This window comes from Oncorhynchus gorbuscha, unplaced genomic scaffold, assembly GCF_021184085.1.
Source record: "Oncorhynchus gorbuscha isolate QuinsamMale2020 ecotype Even-year unplaced genomic scaffold, OgorEven_v1.0 Un_scaffold_5698, whole genome shotgun sequence".
Lineage (NCBI taxonomy): Eukaryota > Metazoa > Chordata > Actinopteri > Salmoniformes > Salmonidae > Oncorhynchus > Oncorhynchus gorbuscha.
Window position 1 is genome coordinate 1 of NW_025749444.1, and position 7,138 is coordinate 7,138.

Consider the following 7,138-nt stretch of genomic DNA (forward strand, 5'->3'; position numbering starts at 1 on the left):
GGAGAGATACCTACTGTAGGTTTACATCTATCTAGTCCAGGGCTCTCTGTTCCAACCTACTGTATGTTTACATCTATCTAGTCAGGGTCTCAACCCTGTTCCTGGAGAGATACCCTCCTGTAGGTTTACATCTATCTAGTCCAGGGCTCACCAACCCTGTTCCTGGAGAGATACCTACTGTAGGTTTACATCTATCTAGTCCAGGGCTCACCAACCCTGTTCCTGGAGAGATACCTACTGTAGGTTTACATCTATCTAGCCCAGGGCTCTCCAACCCTGTTCCTGGAGAGATACCTACTGTATGTTTACATCTATCTAGTCCAGGGCTCACCAACCCTGTCCCTGGAGAGATACCCACCTGTAGGGTTACATCTACAGTGCCTTGCGAAAGTATTCGGCCCCCTTGAACTTTGCGACCTTTTGCCACATTTCAGGCTTCAAACATAAAGATATGAAACTGTATTTTTTTGTGAAGAATCAACAACAAGTGGGACACAATCATGAAGTGGAACGACATTTATTGGATATTTCAAACTTTTTTAACAAATCAAAAACTGAAAAATTGGGCGTGCAAAATTATTCAGCCCCCTTAAGTTAATACTTTGTAGCGCCACCTTTTGCTGCGATTACAGCTGTAAGTCGCTTGGGGTATGTCTCTATCAGTTTTGCACATCGAGAGACTGAATTTTTTTCCCCATTCCTCCTTGCAAAACAGCTCGAGCTCAGTGAGGTTGGATGGAGAGCATTTGTGAACAGCAGTTTTCAGTTCTTTCCACAGATTCTCGATTGGATTCAGGTCTGGACTTTGACTTGGCCATTCTAACACCTGGATATGTTTATTTTTGAACCATTCCATTGTAGATTTTGCTTTATGTTTTGGATCATTGTCTTGTTGGAAGACAAATCTCCGTCCCAGTCTCAGGTCTTTTGCAGACTCCATCAGGTTTTCTTCCAGAATGGTCCTGTATTTGGCTCCATCCATCTTCCCATCAATTTTAACCATCTTACCTGTCCCTGCTGAAGAAAAGCAGGCCCAAACCATGATGCTGCCACCACCATGTTTGACAGTGGGGATGGTGTGTTCAGGGTGTTGCTTTTACGCCAAACATAACGTTTTGCATTGTTGCCAAAAAGTTAAATCTTGGTTTCATCTGACCAGAGCACCTTCTTCCACATGTTTGGTGTGTCTCCCAGGTGGCTTGTGGCAAACTTTAAACAACACTTTTTATGTATATCTTTAAGAAATGGCTTTCTTCTTGCCACTCTTCCATAAAGGCCAGATTTGTGCAATATACGACTGATTGTTGTCCTATGGACAGAGTGTCCCACCTCAGCTGTAGATCTCTGCAGTTCATCCAGAGTGATCATGGGCCTCTTGGCTGCATCTCTGATCAGTCTTCTCCTTGTATGAGCTGAAAGTTTAGAGGGACGGCCAGGTCTTGGTAGATTTGCAGTGGTCTGATACTCCTTCCATTTCAATATTATCGCTTGCACAGTGCTCCTTGGGATGTTTAAAGCTTGGGAAATCTTTTTGTATCCAAATCCGTCTTTAAACGTCTTCACAACAGTATCTCGGACCTGCCTGGTGTGTTCCTTGTTCTTCATGATGCTCTCTGCGCTTTTAACGGACCTCTGAGATTCACAGTGCAGGTGCATTTATACGGAGACTTGATTACACACAGGTGGATTGTATTTATCATCATTAGTCATTTAGGTCAACATTGGATCATTCAGAGATCCTCACTGAACTTCTGGAGAGAGTTTGCTGCACTGAAAGTAAAGGGGCTGAATAATTTTGCACGTCCAATTTTTCAGTTTTTGATTTGTTAAAAAAGTTTGAAATATCCAATAAATGTCGTTCAACTTCATGATTGTGTCCCACTTGTTGTTCATTCTTCACAAAAAAATACAGTTTTATATCTTTATGTTTGAAGCCTGAAATGTGGCAAAAGGTCGCAAAGTTCAAGGGGGCCGAATACTTTCGCAAGGCACTGTATCTAGTCCAGGGCTCTCCAACCCAGTTCCTGGAGAGAGACTCTCCTGTATGTTTACATCTATCTAGTCCAGGGCTCACCAACCCTGTTCCTGGAGAGAGACCCTCGTGTAGGTTTTCGGGCCAACCCCAGTTGTTACACACCTGATTAATCTTATCAACCAGCTAATTATTAGAATCAGGCGCACTAGATTAGGGTTTGAGCAAAAACCTACAGAACGGTAGCTCTCCAGGTACTAGATTGGAGAACCCTGGGCTATATTATTTTAAGTTAATTTAACCTTTATTTAATTAGGCAAGTTGGTTAAGAGCAAATTCTTATTTACACCCTACACTGGCCAAACCCGGGCGACGCTTTGCCAATTGTGCGCAGCCCTATGGGACTCCCGATCACGGCCGGTTGTGATACAGCCTGGATTCGAACCAGGATGTCTGTAGTGGCGCCTCTAGCACTGAGACGCTGTGCCTTAGACCCCTGCGTCACTCGGGAGCCCCATATCCATGGTCCAATATTTAAAAATAATTTTTACCAATATGTTATTGGGCTCAGTTCTAGAGGTGAAAATGATAGTTTCGAAGATGTCTATAATGATTTTATTTTATTTATTATGCCGACAAGAGAATCCCCCGGAGTCCTTCAGCAAAGGGACTGGAATTGGTTAAACTTGCAAAATGTACAAAAGGATCCTCTTTCCCTAAAAACATGATGGTCTGACACGAAAGGGCAGGTTAACTTTGGCCCCAGACAATCCATCTGAGATCTATATAAGTCTCAGTCATATTACTGCACGCAATGTATGAACCATTTTCAGTTTGTGTTCCGGTTCTTCTTGCGTTTTATTTTTCCTTTGGGCACTTTTCTTCTGCCTGTTCTTTGGGTTCTGGTCCGTGTTAAAATGTAAAACACTTTGTCAAGAGAGAGGAGGGGCTATCTACAGGAGGGTATCTGTCCAGGAACAGGGTTGGAGAGCCCTGGACTAGATAGATGTCAACCTACAGGTGGGTATCTCTCCAGGAACAGGGTTGGAGACCCCTGGACTAGATAGATGTCAACCTACAGGTGGGTATCTCTCCAGGAACAGGGTTGGAGACCCCTGGACTAGATAGATGTCAACCTACAGGTGGGTATCTCTCCAGGAACAGGGTTGGAGACCCCTGGACTAGATAGATGTCAACCTACAGGTGGGTATCTCTCCAGGAACAGGGTTGGAGAGCCCTGGACTAAACACTTACATAGAAAAGGCATATATTAAGTAATGTGATTGAATGATGATGGATCACTCTGACATTGGTGTTTAGTCTCAGATGAGGTCCCCTCCTTTCCTCCATCCTGTAGAAATGTGGCCTGGTCCTGAGCTGGAAGAGGGTCCAAGGGGCTTCTGGGAAACTGCAAGGTAAAAACAAAACAGGTACAATACTTCTACTATACTTTCCCTCCTTTCCTTGTTCCTTGTTGTTACCGCCAAGCCCACGTTGTTACCGTGTTACCTCCAAGCCCGTGTTGTTACCTCCAAGCCCGTGTTGTTACCTCCAAGACCGTGTTGTTACCTCCAAGACCGTGTTGTTACCTCCAAGCCCGTGTTGTTACCTCCAAGCCCGTGTTGTTACCGTGTTGTTACCTCCAAGCCCATGTTGTTACCGTGTTGTTACCGTGTTGTTACCGTGTTGTTACCGTGTTGTTACCGTGTTGTTACCTCCAAGCCCATGTTGTTACCTCCAAGCCCGTGTTGTTACCGTGTTGTTACCTCCAAGCCCATGTTACCTCCAAGCCCGTGTTGTTACCGTGTTGTTACCTCCAAGCCCATGTTGTTACCTCCAAGCCCGTGTTGTTACCTCCAAGCCCATGTTGTTACCGTGTTGTTACCGTGTTGTTACCGTGTTGTTACCGTGTTGTTACCGTGTTGTTACCGTGTTGTTACCGTGTTGTTACCGTGTTGTTACCGTGTTGTTACCGTGTTGTTACCGTGTTGTTACCGTGTTGTTACCGTGTTGTTACCTCCAAGCCCGTGTTGTTACCTCTAAGCCCGTGTTGTTACCGTGTTGTTACCTCCAAGCCCGTGTTGTTACCGCCAAGCCCGTGTTGTTACCGCCAAGCCCGTGTTGTTACCTCCAAGCCTGTGTTATTAGCGTGTTGTTACCTCCAAGCCTGTGTTATTAGCGTGTTGTTAGCGTGTTGTTACCTCCAAGCCCGTGTTGTTACCGGGTTGTTACCGCCAAGCCCGTGTTGTTAGCGTGTTGTTAGCGTGTTGTTAGCGTGTTGTTACCGCCACGTCTCTAGAATGTCATGGTTGACCAGCCTCATGATGACTGTTTACATAGTGGGTGATGAGACCACCAGCTTCATGTTATGTTAAGGAGTTGGCTCTAGTTCTGTACAACAGATGGGTTTTTAGAAACAAATGCACCTTTCTTTTTGATCGCTGATGTAAATGACAGTTCATTTATTCAAAATAAGATTTTAAAGAGAACAAAGTTTGTCTTTCTCTGTCAGCTCGGTACTAACTCTTGTCCTGTCTTTTCCCCACCTGAGCGTTCACTAGTAACCACTCTCTGTTTGTAATATTAGTGACATCTTCCACGTCTCTCTCTCTCTGTCTCCATCTTCCCCTCCCCCCTCTCTCTCTTTCACTCTCTCTATCGCGCGCTCTCTATCTCCCTCACTCCGTTCCTCTCTCGCTCACTTCCCCTCTCTATCGCACTCTCTTTCTCCCTTGCTCCCTTCCTCTCTCTTCCTCCCTCGCTCACTTCCCCTCTCGTTCCCTTCCCCTCTCTATCACACTCTCTTTCTCCCTTGCTCCCTTCCTCTCTCTTCCCCTCTCGTTCCCTTCCCCTCTCTATCGCGCTCTCTTCCTCCCTCGCTCACTTCCCCTCTCGCTCACTTCCCCTCTCTATCGCGCTCTCTAACTCCCTCGCTCCCTTCCTCTCTCTTTCTCCCTCGCTCCCTTCCTCTCTCTTTCTCCCTCGCTCCCTTCCTCTCTCTTTCTCCCTCGCTCCCTTCCTCTCTCTTTCTCCCTCGCTCCCTTCCTCTCTCTTTCTCCCTCGCTCTCTTTCTCCCTCGCTCCCTTCCTCTCTCTTTCTCCCTCGCTCCCTTCCTCTCTCTTTCTCCCTCGCTCCCTTCCTCTCTCTTTCTCCCTCGCTCCCTTCCTCTCTCTTTCTCCTCGCTCCCTTCCTCTCTCTTTCTCCCTCGCTCCCTTCCTCTCTCTTTCTCCCTCGCTCCCTTCTCTCTCTTTCTCCCTCGCTCCCTTCCTCTCTCTTTCTCCCTCGCTCCCTTCCTCTCTCTTTCTCCCTCGCTCCCTTCCTCTCTCTTTCTCCCTCGCTCCCTTCTTCTCTCTTTCTCCCTCGCTCCCTTCCTCTCTCTTTCTCCCTCGCTCCCTTCCTCTCTCTTTCTCCCTCGCTCCCTTCCTCTCTCTTTCTCCCTCGCTCCCTTCTTCTCTCTTTCTCCCTCGCTCCCTTCCCCTCTCTATCGCGCTCTCTATCTCCCTCGCTCCCTTCCCCTCTCTATCGTGCTCTCTATCTCCCTCGCTCCCTTCCTCTCTCTTTCTCCCTCGCTCCCTTCCTCTCTATCGCGCTCTTCCTCCCTCGTTCCTTTCCCCTCTCTATCGCGCTCTCTGTCGCGCTCTCTTTCTCCCTCGCTCCCTTCCTCTCTGTAGCGTTTGGTTTCTGTGAGTACAAGGAGCCAGAGTCCACCCTGCGTTCCCTGCGTCTGCTACATGAGCTGTTGCTGGGAGACAAGAAGCTGCTGGTCAAGGTGGATGCTAAGACCAAGGCCCAGCTTGAAGAATGGAAGGCTAGGAAGAGGAACGCCAACGGGGTGAAAACACACACACACACACACACACACACACACACACAGACAGACAGACACACAGACAGACACACAGACAGACACACAGACAGACAGACAGACAGACAGACAGACAGACAGACAGACAGACAGACAGACAGACAGACAGACAGACAGACAGACAGACAGACAGACAGACAGACAGACAGACAGACAGACAGACAGACAGACAGACAGACAGACAGACAGACAGACAGACAGACAGACAGACAGACAGACAGACAGACAGACAGACAGACAGACAGACAGACAGACAGACAGACACAGAACATGGGGTGATCAGTAGACCTATGTCCTGTCTATCATGAGAGGTGATGAAGGACAGACTCAGATTTAATTGAATTTTTAATTTAACCTTTTATTTAACAAGGCAAGTCAGTTAAGAACACATTCTTATTTACAATGACGGCCTACCACTGGCCAAACCCGGACGACGCTGGGCCAATAGTGTGCCGCCCTATGCGACTCCCAATCACGGCCTGGATTTGTGATACAGCCTGGATTTGAACCGGGATGTCTGTAGGGACATCTCTAGCACTGAGATGGAGTGCCTTAGACCGTTGCGCCACTCAACCTATGATTCCATTTACAGCCAAGGTAAATATCATATCCAAAGATTCATAATAAGAACCTCCGTCTCCGCTTTCTGTTTCTGTCTCATAGGGAGCCATGTCAGAGGACGGGCTCAAGGAAGAGGAAGAGGAGGAGGAGGAGGAGGATCTTGATGAGGACACAAAGCGCCGTGACCAGATAGTGAAGGGGGCCATCGAGGGGTTGATCCGGGAGTACGGCAGTGAGCTCAACGCCCCTTCGCAGGACGGAGACAACCAGCCCCGCAAGAAGAAGAGAGAGAAGAAAGAGGAGGTAGTAGCGTCCGTTCCACTGGAGAGAGAAGAGGTAGTAGAAGAGGTAGTAGAAGAGGTAGTAGAAGAGGTAGTAGAAGAGGTAGTAGAAGAGGTAGTAGAAGAGGTAGTAGAAGAGGTAGTAGAAGAGGTAGTAGAAGAGGTAGTAGAAGAGGTAGTAGCGTCTGTTCCCCTGGAGAGAGGAGGTAGTAGAGGAGGTAGTAGCGTCTGTTCCCCTGGAGAGAGGAGGTAGTAGCGTCTGTTCCCCTGGAGAGAGGAGGTAGTAGAGGAGGTAGTAGCGTCTGTTCCCCTGGAGAGAGGAGGTAGTAGCGTCTGTTCCCCTGGAGAGAGGAGGTAGTAGAGGAGGTAGTAGCGTCTGTTCCCCTGGAGAGAGGAGGTAGTAGCGTCTGTTCCCCTGGAGAGAGGAGGTAGTAGCGTCTGTTCCCCTGGAGAGAGGAG

The 7,138-nt window shown here is 47.9% G+C and overlaps 1 long non-coding RNA gene across 1 annotated transcript; it reads left to right on the top strand.

The window, feature by feature from the left end:
• Positions 1-3,209: 3,209 nt before the first annotated feature.
• On the top strand, positions 3,210-6,727 carry LOC124029166. The gene is made up of 3 exons (XR_006837737.1): positions 3,210-3,402; positions 5,644-5,804; positions 6,501-6,727. It is a non-coding gene; the product is annotated as an uncharacterized LOC124029166 (long non-coding RNA).
• The last annotated feature ends 411 nt before the right edge of the window (positions 6,728-7,138 follow it).